Source organism: Eumetopias jubatus, unplaced genomic scaffold, assembly GCF_037043125.1.
Source record: "Eumetopias jubatus isolate StellerSeaLion01/CBP00866 unplaced genomic scaffold, mEumJub1_p1.0 scaffold_11, whole genome shotgun sequence".
Classification (NCBI taxonomy): Eukaryota; Metazoa; Chordata; class Mammalia; order Carnivora; family Otariidae; genus Eumetopias; species Eumetopias jubatus.
The window spans coordinates 65908888-65925420 of record NW_028274817.1 but is presented as its reverse complement, the minus strand read 5'-3'; the positions used below and the strand labels follow the sequence as shown (position 1 = coordinate 65925420).

The window sequence follows — 16533 nt, the reverse complement described above, 5'->3', positions numbered from 1 at the left end:
TATGAGTGAAATCATATGATAATTGTCTTTCTCTGTTTGACTTATTTCACTTAACATAATCCCCTCCAGTTCCATTCATGTGGATGCAAACGGTGAGTATTCATCATAAGAAACAGTCTCTTAACTATAGAAAACAAACTGATGGTTACCAAAGGGGAGGTGGTTTGGGGATGGGTGCAATATGTGATGGGGATTAAAGAGAATACTTATGATGAGCACTGAATAATGTATAGAATTGTTGAATCACTACATTGCTTGCCTGAAACTAACGTAACACTGTTTGTTAACTATACTGGGATTAAAATTCAAAACTTAATAAAACTAAAACAAGTAAATAAAATATATTTAAATATCTGGATTTATTTCAGTGTAATGAAGTTAAAGGACTAATTATTTCAAATGGTCAGCTCATTGTTTCAATATCAATAATTTTTTACTTCATATTTTACTTAGTGATTTGAAATATATACTTATATATATATTTAATTATATAAAGTTAGATCTCTTTTAGACCTCTCTCTGTTCCAGTTCTGTCAGACTATTTCTGTACTTGTATCAAACTGTTTTAATTACTGTAGATTTATTTATTTTAGTCTTTGGTAGAGCTGTCCCTCATTCTTTTTTTTTATGGAATTGAACTATTGTTTTTAAGTGTTTCTTTTTTAAGGATGAGATTTAGAAACCTTTAATCTAATGAAAATATAATCTCTATCATGTCATCCCACTGTTTTAAAACACTTGGGCCTTTTCTCTTCCAGACACCTTCTGTGCTTTGTCACAGCAACCCCAGATGACAGATTTGGAGGACATTGAGAAGTCAGTTTTGAACTCCCAGTCATACCATGGTTAGCTCAATGTCATCATGGGAATCTGCCTCTCACTTCCAAAACACCCCAGAATGTATGGTGTATTCCAAAGATGAATGAATCTAGGGATACACTGATTTCATTTTAATTATGGGAAAACCAAGTGAGGGGGGTAAGTGTTTTATTCTATTCCCACAAACCCAACTGAACCTCCTATATACATCATTACCTTAGAAACATAAAGCCAGCATCAAAATCTGGTGGTGTTCTAGGCCAGTGTTTTAATATTCTTATTATTCTTCAAATGAAATTACATGTGGAAATTCAATACAAAAAATATAAACTGGGACTCTCTTGTTAAAATGAGGAGTTTCCTGAACCATTTCCACTGGACCCCTAGCACTCCTAACAATTAACAAGTACTGTTTAGTAATCCCCCCAGAGATGTTGATTCTGACCTGTTTGTTTAGCATATTCTATCATTCCATCCCTTTGTCATAGGGTCTCTTATTTTCACTGGTTAAGACTCACAGTCCCTCAGAGATCTACCCCTTATTCCAGCCACTTAAATGGCTCACGAGTAGGCCTGTCATTACTAGCTTATTAGTGACTACTAAGTGGTGGGGGGATAAGACTGGCTCCTTTATGATTCCTGGTGAGTGATTTTGACAAAGACAGGAAATCGGTCTATAGAGAAAGTCTATTTTTTTCTCCTCTCCTTTCTTTCTCTCTCTTACCATAGGGGTTTCCTTAATATTTTTCTTTTGGTGGCAGTATTGCTACACTGAAATGAAACCATTCCTTCCTCCCACCCTTTGCTTTTGAAAAACACCTACAACTGAAACAAATGTATTTTACTTGAGCAAAGTGACTTGTACATGGGTCTGTGATTTGCATCTAAGGGAGATTTTCTGGAACCCATCTCCTAAGAATTCTCTGCCTAACCTTTCTTGATTATATAGGAAAGGAAGTTCAAATATATCCCATGATGTCCTCCCTGGTTTTTTTTCTTAATTTTTTTCTTTTCAATAACTTTTCCATGACTATAAAATATACATCTGCTAATTACAGAAAATTTGGAAAACACAGAAAAGATTAAAAAAAATAAATATCAGCCATTACAATCCCATAAATGAGTGAGAACTGCTAATAGTTTGAAGCAAGTCTCTCCAGTGTGTTTTTTGGTACATACTTTAACATAATTATGATGATATGGTACATATAGTTTAGTACTCTATTTTTATCACTTATATATCATAAGCATGTTTACATGGTCTTTAAGTTAAAATATTTTTAGATATTATTCTTAGTGACTAGAATAATCTGTCATATGGATGTATCAGATTATTGTTTCCTCTAAAATGGAACATTTAGGTTGCTTCTAAAATACTTGTTTTTAAATATGGAAGCTACCTAAATGTTTATGATAGATGATGGGTAAGGAAGATGTGGTATTTATGTGTGTGTGTATGTGTGTGTATGTATGTGTGTGTGTAAGAGAGATTGTGTATATACACATATATAGAAATATTTCACAACCATAAAAAGGATGAGATCTTCCCATTTGTGACTACATGGATAGACCTACAGGGTATTATGCTAAGTGAATTAAGTCAGACTGAGAAAGATAAATACCATATGATTTAATTCATATGTGGAATCTAAAAAAATGAAACAAATGAGTAAACAAAAAGCAGAATCACACCTATAAATACAGAGAACAAAGTAATAGTTGCCAGAGGGGAGGTGGGTGGGGCAACAGATAAAATGAGTGAAGGGGAGTGGGACGTACAGACTTCCAGTTATGGAATGAATAAGTCACAGGAATAAAAGGCACAACATAAGAAATATAGTCAACAATACTGTAATAGCATTACATGGTCACAGATAATAGCTACAGTTGTGGTGAACATTGCATAACATGTTAGAGAAGTTGAATCACTATGCTGTACACTTGAAACTAATATAACATTGCATGTCAACTATACTCAGATTAAAAATTAATACCTGTATTTTGCATAATATTTCTATCAAGTGAATAAACTGTGTGATCCCTCTTCAAATAGATAAAATGCATCTTTGAGGAAATACAGACAAAATAAAAACAAGTTTCTACCTATGTTGGAGAATTCTAACATTTGAGGTATTTTCTCATTTTGCCCTAAAACTTACCTATTTAAGGAAGAGAAGAAATTCATCAGACAAGAAAAATACCTTAAAAATATGTAGTTTTGTCTTATCTATAACAAACTAATTGTAAATCATTGAAATTGATGTACTCAGTTCTATGATTAGCAGGCCCTCCCAGGAGAATTCAAATCTATGGAACTATCACCTTTGCACATGTTTTTAATGGAACCTGCTTTTCTCCTAGCCAAAAATCTATATTTTGTACCCAGGAATTTTTGGAAATGAGGATCACCTTTAAAGAATGAGAAATTAGCTATCAAGGGTCTGGCACCTGGAGCAGACACAGCTAATCAAAAAATTCAATTCACTGCATATAACCTAGATTTTTTTTTGTTTTACGTTTTAGTTTTTTTTCTCCTGATTTAATTTTTACAAAGTCCAACCCTGGAGGGAGCTCTCTGAAGCAGAGGAAATAGGCCTAGAGGGGCAGCCACCCACCTAGGATGTCTCTGCAGATTCTGGCTCTGCCCACAACTCCAGCAGTGTGGGCTGGAGTGGGGTGCAGGGCGAACTGTCAAGTGTGGGGCACCCAACTCTGGAAGGCAGAAGGAGCATCCTGGGGGTGCCTGCAATCATGTCTTCCTTCCCTGCTGCCCCATCACCTCCCTGCCTACACCATCTGTACCATTTGAGCTGAACTGTGACTGGCCCCAGACTCCACCTCCCTCCTTTACCCTCTCCTGGCCCAGCAGCCCACCTCCCCATTCAGAGAGGTTAGTGGTCAGCCTGGGCCATCCCTGCAGTACTTCCCTGAAAAACTCAGTGGAGGCCAACAGAGGCTTACCCCTGCATCACATGGGAGCCTGAGATTCGTGCCTGCCTCCTCTGGCTGGTGGCAGTCTGTGCTGGTCTGTGAAAATAAATGCTTACAGCCAAAAAAATAAAAATAAAAAAAGATAAAGAGTCCAAATTACCAAGTGCTTTGCCTCCATCTCCACTATTTATAAAAATGCATTTAGTCTTCCATCAGTCTTCTACATCTAGTTTACAAATTTCTACTTACTATACCGTGCTCAGAAATCCATTCCAGACAGATATGGAAAAGGAATAATTAGTACAGGAACTACAGGATTCCCACTATTGCCACAACCAATTGCAATATATAGTACAATAAAAGAAATAACCCAGAAGAGTGGCCAGGGGACTCAAAATATCACCTAAAGAACATTTTAAATTGAAAGTCACTTCAGTCCCTGATTCACTCCTTAGTTGAAGCTATCTTTAACTCAGTCTTTCTTATGTCCTTATTAGATGTAGAATCCGCCACTCCTAGATCATAGTATTTATCCAATGAGAGCTACCATCATTAAGTATATTTTGGGGAAGTCTCTTCTTCAAACCATACCTTCTTGATTTGCTTTTCCTGTTCTGTATTACTCTATACTTATATCAAATATTGTGTTATTTTTAAACAAATGTTTAAATATAAATAAATGTGAAAGCTTATCAGTATGAAAACTGAGGACCAGCACAGCCCACATTTGTAAGGGAAGGACAATATTGCCACAGATGAAAGCTGTAAAGAGACTTTGAGTATCATAGTCTGGCTTTAGTTTCTCTTAGAGTGTAAACCCATTGTAGGCAAAGCCTTGAGTGAACCCCAGAAAACTTAGGCTTACCAACATGGGGATATATGGCAGGGCAGAAGGGTGATATTAGACCTCTGACAAGGAATGGGCTGATTTATATATTTTTTTCCCTTCTAAACTCACCATGGCCCATCTCCTTTCAGGAGCAGATCAAAGCAAAACACTTTATTTGGGGTTTATTAGTCAGGGTATGCTAGTGACTATAACAGAATTTCAATATATTAACACAATAAAATTGTATTTTAAACAGATATCACAGTCCAATGTAGGTAGGCAAGGTGAGAATTTTATGTTATCTTATGAAGAAGATCCTTCTTCACCATTAACCTAGGGATTCCCTTTGACCCTGTGTTTTTCTCTTTCATTATTTATTTCCTAATTTTAGTGGGGGTATATCTTCTAGTTGCTACATGAGGCATGGTGCATGGTAGGCAGATTTTTTCTTTGAAACTTCATATATTAGTTTGCTAGGCCTGCCTTAATAAAGTACTATAAACTGTATGGCTTATCCAACAGAAATATGTTATTTAACAGTTTTGGAGGCCAGAATTGTCAGCAAGTGTGATTTCTTCTGGGAGTTGTGAGAGAGAAACTGTTCCATACAGCTTTCCTAACCTCTCGTGGATTGCTGACAATCTTTGGCATTCTTTTTCTTGTAGACACATGTTCACGTGGCATTCTCACTGTGTGTATCTGTGTCCAAATGTCCCTTTTTAATCTACTGGTAAAATGATAAGGAAGATCACAAACACACACACACACACACACACGCACACAATGGAATGTTATGCAACCACAAAAAGATGAGTTTGTGCCATTTGTGACAACATGGATGGATCTAGAGGGTATTATACTAAGTGAAATAAGTTGGGCTGAAAAAGACAAATACCATATGATTTCACTTATGTGTGAAATCTTAAAAAATGGATAAACAAACAAACAAAAAGCAGAATCAGACCTATAAATAGAACAAACTGATAGTTGCCAGAGGGAAGGGGGTCAGGGGAATGGGCAAAACGGATGAAAGGGAGTGGAAGATACAAGCTGGTAGTTATGGAATGAGTAAGTTACAGGAATAAGTCACACTTGGAAATACAGTCAATGGTACTATAATAGCGTTGTATGGTGACAAATGATAGCTATACTTGTGCTGAGCACAGCATAATGTATAAACTTGTCAAATCACTATGTTGTATACCTGAAACTAATGTAACATTGTGTGTTGACTATTCTCAAATTTAAAAAAATTTTTAAAAAACTGAGGGTTGCTGGAGTGGTGGGGCGTGGGAGGGATGGGGTGGCTGGGTGATAGACATTGGGGAGGGTATGTGCTATGGTGAGTGCTGTGAATTGTGTAAGACTATTGAATCACAGACCTGTGCCTCTGAAACAAATAATACATTGTATGTTAAAAAAAAAAAGAAGAAGATAGCAGGAAGGGAAAAATGAAGGGGAGGAAATCGGAGGGGGAGATGAACCATGAAAGACTATGGACTCTGAGAAACAAACTGAGGGATCTAGAGGCGAGGGGGGTGGGGGGATGGATTAGCCTGGTGTTGGGTATTAAAGAGGGCATGTACTGAATGGAGGACTGGGTGTTAAACGCAAACAATGAATCATGGAACACTACATCAAAAACTAATGATGTAATGTATGGTGATTAACATAACATAATAAAAAATGATTTGCATTAAAAAAACTAATGATGTATGGTGATTAACATAACATAATAAAAAAACAAAAACAAAAAAGCAGATTTCCCCTTTTTATAAGGATATCAATCATATTGTATTAAGAGCCCACCCTACTCCAGTATGATCTCATATTAAATGAAGTTATATATTCAACAATCTTATTTCTAAATAAAATCACATTCTGAGGTATGGGTGGGTTGGACTTCAACATATGAACTTGAGGGGAACATAATTAAATTCATAGTTCACATATCTGAAAGTGTTTTCATGCTACCTTAATACTTGTTCATAAAATTCAAGGTTGGAAATGATTTTCCTTCAGAATTTTGGAAGTATCGCTTCTTCATTTGCTTCATTGCTTCTCTAGTTTCTAGTGTTGCCTATTGAGAAATCTAGTCATTCTAATTCTTGATTTTTTTTTTTTACATGTGGCCTGTTCATATTTCTCTGGAAGCATTTTTTCTTCTCTGCATTTTTTTTTCTTTTCTGCAAACACTCTCAAATCTTACAATTTCACTTGTAGATCTATTTTTTTCTATTGTTATGGGTACTCTGTGGGCCTTTTCTAGAAACCGATAGTTTTCAGTCCTGGGGTATTTTCTTGAATTTGTTAATGATTTGATGATTTCTCTGTTCCTATTTTCTTACTGCCAAATTAACTATGGCCACTGTTTCTGAGCTTTTTTTGAGGATGATTCAGCATAAAACTTACTTGTTTTTTTCAGCATAAAACTTACTTGCCAACATAGGATTATGTTTTCTTGAACATGCTAAGTTGGCTGCTACCTGTCCATCTGTATTCTGGCTGATCAAACTTAACTGCTTCCACCTTCTCTTTTATTTCCCTCCTCCTTGTGGATTTATGTGTTTTTTTAAGAGTTTATTTATTTATTTGACAGAGAGATAGAGAGAGAACACAAGTAGGCAGAGCGGCAGGCAGAGGGAGAGGGAGAAGCAGGCTCTCTGCTAAGCAGGGAGCCTGATGTGGGGCTCAATCCTAGGACCCTGGGATCATGACCTGAGCTGAAGGCAGCTGCTTAACCAACTGAGCCATCCAGGCGCCCCTGGATTTATGTTTTTTAAAAAGATCCCTTTGTTCCAGTTTTAATGAGGTTTCAAGAGGCAATGAAATTATATGTGTACATTCAACTTGCCATTTTTACTCAAAAGTTTCACCACTCCATAGAAACTTGAAAGATTCAGAAAATGAAGGAAAATTGAAGGACATGCTGATTTTTGGACCTCTTTCCTGAGCTCCTTTGGATTCCTGCCACCTGCCACAATTTGACATGTTGGGGAGAACCACACATGACTGCCTGAGTCTGGGTCAAGGAAGCTATTTTGGTAAGACTTTGTGTCTACCATAAGGGCTCTAAAGCTCGAATGTACTTACCACACTCTGTTGTCTAGTTGAACTTCCCCTAATAAATAGTTCCCTTAGGTCTTGGGCCTGGCATAAGCCTAAAGAGCATGGGGCCAATCAAGTACCATATATTTGGCAGAGTTTTAAATTTTCTGGTGGCAGCATTTCTGGCACATGTTTGTGTTTCTTGGGATTCCTTAGGCCCTGTATTAATGCACCCTAAGATTCACCTATGTTTTGGTTTGGGGGAAGCCAGGAAATAGTGTACAAGGTATGGGGAGAGTATTGGGTCAGGAGAGAAATATTTGGCAGCTTTTGGGGATCTTTCCACTGAGGTGCTATGTCCTAAAAGACAAGAGCCGAAGAGTTATCTAAGGCTGACTCCTCTAAGCAGCTCTGGCCTGGGCTTCAGGGAATCTGAGTTCTAGACTGTGCTCAGCTACTTATTCCCTGTGTGATCTTGGGGAGACAATTTCACCTCCCTGAGCCTCTGTTTCCTAAAATCTCTTCCTGCTCAAACACAATAGTTCAGTAAAGCTTAACAGTACTGGGAATTGTTCTGCTCAGGGTAATAATGGTTTAAGGAGGGAAATGAATAGGCTGACTAAAGTGTGATCTTTCCAGGAGATATAAAATTGTTTCCCAATTAAATGCACATATCTTAAAGCAGGTCCCAGTTATTGGGCCTGTGTGAGTCAGCCTTATGATGGGGCTGCATGGACAAGAATTCAAAATCCAGGAAGTGGGTGGTGATAGGCACACAATGCTTCTTACCTTTCACAGCAAAGCAGGAATGTGGTGCTCAGAGCTAAGTGTCACATGTTAGGAGGATACAGAGAAGCTGGAGAGGTTTTAGGGCTGTAACCAAGATGATGACGGTACTCTGAACTATGCTACATGAAGAAGAGAAAAAGAGCTCAGGGATGAGTAGTTGGCATAAGAACTCCCAGGAAGATCTGGGCCCCTGATTTTAGTGTCTGAAGGGCTCTGGTAGGGAAGAGGAATGACTTCAAACCCAGCTCAACAGGTATAGTGAGTTTTGGTAGTTACATGTAATAAACGGACATATTTCAAGTTAATAGAAAGTTCCAGCTAGGTTTTAGAGGCATAGGATGTCTCAAAAATTAGTGGGTTTCTGCTGTTTAAAGTTTTTGGGGAGAGACCCAATTACTATTTGATAGGAATAATGTAGAGAGGATCAGATATCAGGTGAGGAATTGGATAAAATTTTCCAAATTATCAGAGTACCTTTCAAATCCTGAGAGTCAATCATTCATATCAGTGGTCGAGTTAGTGGAAAGGAATTTTAATCATGAGGTCTACAATTCCAAGTCAGGGAATACTTGTATACCACCATTTATAAGACTGGTTCTGTTCACTGGCCACTGGACAAATATCTGATTGTCTACTTGAAGACTTCATCTTAAACCCAGCACTGTTGTGCTTGTTTTCCAAGATTCGAAATTTATATCTCTTTCAGTCTGTGCTTTCTTTTCTCTCTCTACAAGTACCAATTGAATATTTGAAACACAATTTCATAAGGTTGTTGAGATTTAAATGTGATAAGTTGTAAAGTGCCACAGAAAAATACAAGTTTATTATTTGTTAGTGTTGTTGTGTTCACTGGCCTGAGTACAATTTGCTCTCTGATAGAGTTTAAAAAAGGACAGCTTCCCCAAGGTAGGAAGAGGTAGATAGTTTGCTGAGTAATTACCTCTAGGGCCTCTGACTAATGATTGCTAACCTTTACAATCCTCTCTAGCATCATCTACTTTTCCCATGAGAGCCATGTGAAAAGAAAATGGAAAGAGATGGTTGAAGGCAATGAGTAGTTGAAGGTAAGAAAGTGCAGATAGAACAGCAGGAGCTGTATAAGAAGTTGGGGCAAGGGGCTGGGTACAGCAGAACCAGAGATAGAACATATAAAAGCCTATAAGAGGGTCAGGGTCTTATGAAAATGCTCTCAGTACTTTCCAAATAAAAACTTTTAGAAATGTGTTCACTTTCTATACAAGAGTGTTTATGTGGTGCTACCTCAGGATAGAGATCATTGTCCAAAGCCTCGGGACTTTGAAAGAGTACAAAGCCTCTACTTTCTTTGGCACAGGTATGTTGGGTGGGGAACTTCATCTCTGCAAATGGGTTGGCTAAAGAACTAGTATAATGGGAAAGGGAATTGGATCCCTGGAATGAACTCTGGGGCTGGCAAAAACAGCTGATATTCTTCCCTATACTCCCAGCTGTTTCTAGGAAACAAGCATTGTTTAGCTTTTGAAGAGGAGGGGAAAAAAGGACATTTCTTTCAGTGGAGAGGAAAAAAGATGTCTCCATCTAATCATCTCCGGGCTTGGGCTTGTTTATTTATCAGCTGCTAGGAACCAATTGTTTTCTGATGCCAAGTCCCAGGTCACAGGGCCTATGTAATGAGAAAATGCATCATTAATGAACAGTGGATATCAGCATCACTGGGCCTACTAACACCTCAATACTCTTTTTTTGTCAACACTCTGATTTAAATTTTTCTCAGTTGTTCCACTCTCTCTTTTCTTTGTTTTCTGCTTCACTCTATTCTTTATTCATTTCTTTTCTTTGCCTTTTTCGTACCTGTCTTTCCTAGTTCTTTTCCATTATCCCTGTTCTACATTCCTTCTTTCTTTTTCTCTCTTTGTGTGGGTTTCTCTTGCTTCTTATCATCCCCAGCTGGCTCAGATTCCATGCAGATGTGCATCTAGGAGATATTTCCACCCCTGGCTCAAAAAAAGATACAAATCCCTTATTAGCTCATCTTCTTGGTTTCTCAGCCAGGGAAAGTTTGCTCCCCAGATAGATTCTACTTGACTTTACTTCAGCTTAATTGGAATGACTCAAACCAAGGGACTTCCACATCTTCCCTTGGGAATGATCATTCCATGGTTTAATACAGCATGCTTTCAATTTTTCCTCTCCTTGGTTCATTCTTCCTTTTGTTTCACTGTAGTCCACTACTCCTGGTTAGATTATCTAAGATTATCCGAAAATTTCTGCATTGTTCCTTCATGTTTATTGCCTTTTAGGGCTTGAACGTACTTATCACACTCCCACAGAGTAATGCTTTTGGCCCCTAAAAAGTTCTGTTCCATGGTCATTGCTCCATGAGACAGTATTATCACCATTTTTAAAATAAGGAAATTGAAATCCAAAGGGATTAAGAAACTTACATGAGAACAAAGAGTTACAAGGAGTGGGTCTGAGATCAAAATGAAATCTGCTTGATTCCAAAGCCGATCATGGTCTGTTCACAAAACAAGGCTCAGCACAGCTGATGAAAAAATCTCACAAAATACTTCTCTAGTCACATGATGAAATGTCAGGTTTGGCCAAAATTCACTTGAAATTTTGATTTTGAAGTACATGAAAAGAAGAATGGTATATTACTAAAATTCCTGGGCTATAGTCCTAGACACACACATACATTATATACACAAACACAGTGTGTGCCAGATGTTAATCTAAGTACTTTATGTATACTAACTCATTGTTTTTATCTATATTTCACAGATTGAGAAACTGAAGAAAATGAAGTTAAGTAATACTCAAGGTCACCCAGCTATTAAGTAAAAAGAATTAGGTCCAAACTCAGGTAGTCTGACTCTACAGCATTACCTCTTGCCAAACACCTGGTATAACCTTGACCCCACTGGTCCTGTTTCTTCTCAGGTGTTTATCCATATACAAAATGAGCAAGTTGGACTGATCTAAAGATCTGCAAGCTGTGTTTTGTAGAACCCTGATGTCCCATAGAAGTATCTTAGGGGCTAGAGAAAAATTAAAGAAGGTAAAAAGAAGAGACCAACCAACAATTCTCTTGGTCTCCCAGCTTTCTTTCAAATCAGACCAGATCTGCTTTCATGTGTTTTATGTCTTGGAGTTCCTCCACCACAAAATATTTCAAAATACATTTAAATGATGAAGCAAAATAGATTGCAGAATGTTTTGAAAAAGGACAAACCCTTTCTTTTCATTTTAGTATTTACCTATATTTAGGCCTTGTATTTAGTCTCTCACAGGAGGCCACTTATTTTGATGGACATGTTTGCTCAAGACACTGCAAACTGTATCTAGGTTTCCACATGATTTCCATTATACCTTTTGCACTACCTCTATCTCTTTCTTATCAAGAAATCAGCTCTAATCTAACTGATTTTTAGCCTCAGCACTTTTCACTCCATATATCTATTATCATCCAAAGATTGTGAAATTCTTTGAACTCCTAGGAACATAATTATTTTTTAGTGAGGTGAACTGAAATTTTTATTGGAGCAGGGACTCAAAAGTTTTTGCAACCCTATTGTGGTATAGCCTGGACTTAAGTTCACATTTTTATTACATGCAAATAAACCTGAGCACCGAAGATACGTTAAGTACAGTATAATCTAAATACGAGGCTAAACAAAGACACAGAGTAGTAATTGAAATAACATGGGAGGAAGGGGAGAAGTAAAAGTCCTACATCAGCTATTTTATCGGAGATTATACCTAAAGTCCCATATTTTACCTTACCTTCTCTCTAACTGGTGATATTAAAAGGTCCTTACATATTTTGGAACACTGAATTCAGCTCCATTTAGGAAGTTTGTAAGCTCTGTGACATTGAGTTCCGACATCTTATTAGCAACTTCCACGAATTATAGACCTGTCTTGGAGTAATCTCCATTAGCTCCAGTTACATTCCAGTGTTCATGGAAACTTATGGAGGAAAAAAGATGAATCAATTTTGAAAACTGGTGGCCATAGTTTAATCTCAACATCAAATTCATGGTCTATATTTTACTCAGCTTAACAATGCCATAATAGTATAATAATATATTCTATATTAGATGACTCTTTTGAAAGTTAGCACATATCTGATGACTGCTTTGAAAGAAATGGATGAATTTCTCCAGATTACTAAAGTATGACTGAGTTGATCATTTTGATTCACCAAATATGGTATGCATAATATAACAAAACCACATTATGAGGCCAGAGACAAAAATGGAATGAATCTTTATTGTTTTATGTCAGATGTAGCATAATTAGACAAACATCATAAGTGAATGTGATACTTTGAGGGTCTTTCTAATTACCAGGGTAACCTACTAGCCCTTATTTTTACTTCACATTTATTGTATCATTGGAATTTCATAATATATTTTTGAGAAGTGCCTCCTGAGGCCTCTTTCTGGTTCTGTGAAAGAAGAACCCTTTGTCTTTCCCAAGTGAGGAAGAAGTTAGAGGTTTCAATGCCCCTTTCTATTTTGCTTTCCCAAGAGAAATAGAGTTTTATGATTACTCATGAAAACACTAATGATCTGACTTTCCACCCATTGTTTTCTTCCAAAATAGTTGCCTATCACAGTCTCTCTGTAGTGTAGGGAAGGCACAAATAAGAAAATGGAAGTGAAGAGGTGAGTCTAAAAATTTACAAAAAAGAAATTTCTACTGAATTTCTCAGATCATGTGAAATTGAGTTTGTGAATCAGAGAAGCTATGAGAGGTTGAGAAAACATGTTTGTCAACTTGATTATTTTTTAATGCTCATTTTTTGTACTTTATTTGCTCTCATCCACTTTTGTTTTTAGTAATGTTTAATAATGTTTTTGGAAACATTAGAAAAACATAGTATTTCCCATTTGTATGAAAGATAACAAAGAAAAAGGAATTTTTTTGTGTCCAAAATTGTTCTGGGTGGAATGAAAAAGCAGTGTTTTTTAATGTGAATTTTAAAAAAGTACAAAGGGGAAATTATTTCAAGCCATAATCTACCATTTAGAGACTTAATTCCCAGAATTCTCCTCTACTCCACCTTCAGAAAAATTTGTTTTTGATAACTAGAAGGATTCTTCCTTTGGCAAACACCAAAAGTTGCTTTTGGACACTAAAGTATCAAACTGCCTCTACTTTCATTGATATATATTACTATACACTTCATACTCAATGATATATTATTCAACCAATCAAATGTGTCAACTAATATTTAATGCTGAGATAAGTTTTGTCCTCAGATTCATAATAATAGTTGATATCATTAACCATAAGAAGGCATACTGCTTCTCTTCAGTTAAAGTTTAGCCTGTGAAGAGAAAACTATAGAGGAAGGAGATTTTTGCAAAGAACTCTAAGTCACAAGTTTTGGCTGGGAAGTTTTAGGACATAATAACTTAGAAGTCATTCACATTTTACGCCCCCTCCCTCCCCCCAGTGCTTATGAGACCCAGGAGTCCTCACATGTATTGGCAGACTAAATTAGGTTTAGTTTGGCTAACATTTATCTCTGTTAAAATAGAGTTAGTTTTATTAACACACAACACATATCCATGCCTAAAATTTTGGCCAACAAGAATTCTACTCCTGAAAATTTTCTCTCCCTTTATTCTGGCTGGGCTGTGTAGAGAAGGAAACAAGCAGCCAATGTCCCAGGAATGTGGGAATTGTGCTGGACTTCAGATTCTATGAAGGGGAAGACAGCACAATTAGCTGAATATTAATCCTAGAAATAAGCTAAAGACCTAAGATTAGAACCATAGATCTTTCATCTTGGTTACTAGGAAGCAGACTTTGCTTATTGTGTTATTTAGACTTTTGGATTTTTTTTTTACTAGTTTCTGTCTTTATTTGGATTTTGGAGGATTTGGCTTATGGTTCTTTTTTGTTATTATGTATTTAATTTTAATTCCAGTATAGTTAACATACAATGTTATATTACTTTCAGGTGCACAATATAATAATTCAAAATTTATACATCATTATTCAGTGCTCATTATGATAAGTGTACTCTTAATCCCCTTCACCTATTTCACCCATCCCCCCACCCACCTCCCCTCTGATATGCTTTATTTTAAATGGGTACCCTCAGTTAAAGATATTAATTTTTTTCTACAAGAATGTTTTTTATTGGAAACATACTTCAGAATACATGGTTCTAAAAGATATATATATAAAATATTCCACCCAGGGGTGCCTGGGTGGCTCAGTCATTAAGCATCTGCCTTCGGCTTGGGTCATGATCCCAGGGTCCTGGGATCGAGTCCCACATCGGGCTCCCTGCTTGGTGGGAAGCCTGCTTCTCCCTCTGACCCTCTCCCCTGCTTGTGTTCCTGCTCTCGCTGTCTCTCTCTCTGTCAAATAAATAAATAAAATCTTTAAAAAAATCAAATAATCCAGTTAAGAAATGGGCAGAAGACATGATAGACACTTTTACAAAGAAGACATACAGATGGCTAAAGCTGGCTTTTGGAAGTTGAGTCAAGAGGGATGCTGACATGGTAGCCACCACCACTTTCCTTGTGGGATAATAAGCCAGGTAGAGTTGCTGAGGATCTACCAAATCTGCTGATTAACTATGGAAGATTATACCAAAATAGAGAAAATTGGCGAAGGTACCTATGGAGTTGTGTATAAGGGTAGACACAAAACTACAGGTCAAGTGGTAGCCATGAAGAAAATCAGACTAGAAAGTGAAGAAGAAGGGGTTCCTAGTACTGCAATTTGGGAAATTTCTCTATTAATAGAACTTCATCATCCAAATATAGTCAGTCTTCAAGATGTGCTTATGCAAGATTCCAGGTTATATCTCATCTTTGAATTCCTTTCCATGGATCTCAAGAAATAGTTATATTCCATCCCTCTTGGTCAGTTCATGGATTCTTCACTTGTTAAGAGTTATTTGTACCAAATCCTACAAGGGATTGTCTTTTGCCAGTCCAGAAGAGTTCTGCACAGAGACTTAAAAACCTCAAAATCTATTGACTGATGACAAAGGAACAATTAAACTGGCTGATTTTGGCTTTGCCAGAGCTTTTGTAATACCTATTAGAGTATACACACATGAGGTGGTAACACTGTGGTATAGATGACCAGAAGTATTGCTGGGGTCAGCTTGCTACTCGACTCCAGTTGACATTTGGAGTATAGGCACCATATTTGCAGAATTAGCAACCAATAAACCACTTTTCCATGGGGATTCAGAAATTGATCAACTTTTCAGAATTTTCAGAGCTTTGGCCACTCCCAATAATGAAGTGTGCTCAGAAGTGGAATCTTTACAGGACTATAAGAATACATTTCCCAAGTGGAAACCAGGAAGCCTGGCATCCCATGTTAAAAACTAGGATGAAAATGGCTTGGATCTGCTCTCGAAAATGTTAGTCTATGAATCTGCCAAACGAATTTCTGGCAAAATGGCACTGAATCATCCATATTTTAATGATTTGGACAATCAGATTAAGATGTAGCTTTCTGACAAAGAGTTTCCACGTATCAAGAACAGATAGTTATATTTTTACTGCTAACTTTGTCTGTTTTTGTTTTGTGTATTTTTCTTTTCTTTGTGTAAAGTTAAGCTGTACTTCATCTTCTGATTTCAAAAGTGTAACTTAAAAATGTAAATATTGTTCTATATGAATTTAAATATAATAATTCTGTGTATGTTTATAGATCTCACTGTAACAACTATTTGTTGCCATAATAAAACTATAAATATAGTTTTGATGTCAGGAAAAAAAAAGAAGACATACAGATGGCTAAAAGACACATGAAAAGCTGCTCAACATCACTCATCATCAGGGAAATACAAATCAAAACTACAATGAGATATCCCCTCACACCTCTCAGAATGGCTAAAATTCAGAGCACGGGAAACAACAGGTGTTGGTGAGGATGCAGAGAAAGAAGAACCCTTGTACACTGTTGGTGGGAATGCAACCTGGTGCAGTCACTCTGGAAAACAGTTTGGAGGTTCCTCACAAAGTTAAAAATAGAACTACCCTATTATCCAGCAACTGCCTATTATCCACCTGCCCAACCACCAGGTATTTACCCAAAGAATACAAAAATACTGATTTGAAAGGATACATGCACCCTGATGTTTATAG

At 37.0% G+C, this 16533-nt stretch overlaps 1 pseudogene; it reads left to right on the top strand.

Moving 5' to 3' along the window:
• The first annotated feature begins 14973 nt into the window (after positions 1 to 14973).
• On the top strand, positions 14974 to 15894 carry LOC114207536 (cyclin-dependent kinase 1-like; annotated as a pseudogene).
• The last annotated feature ends 639 nt before the right edge of the window (positions 15895 to 16533 follow it).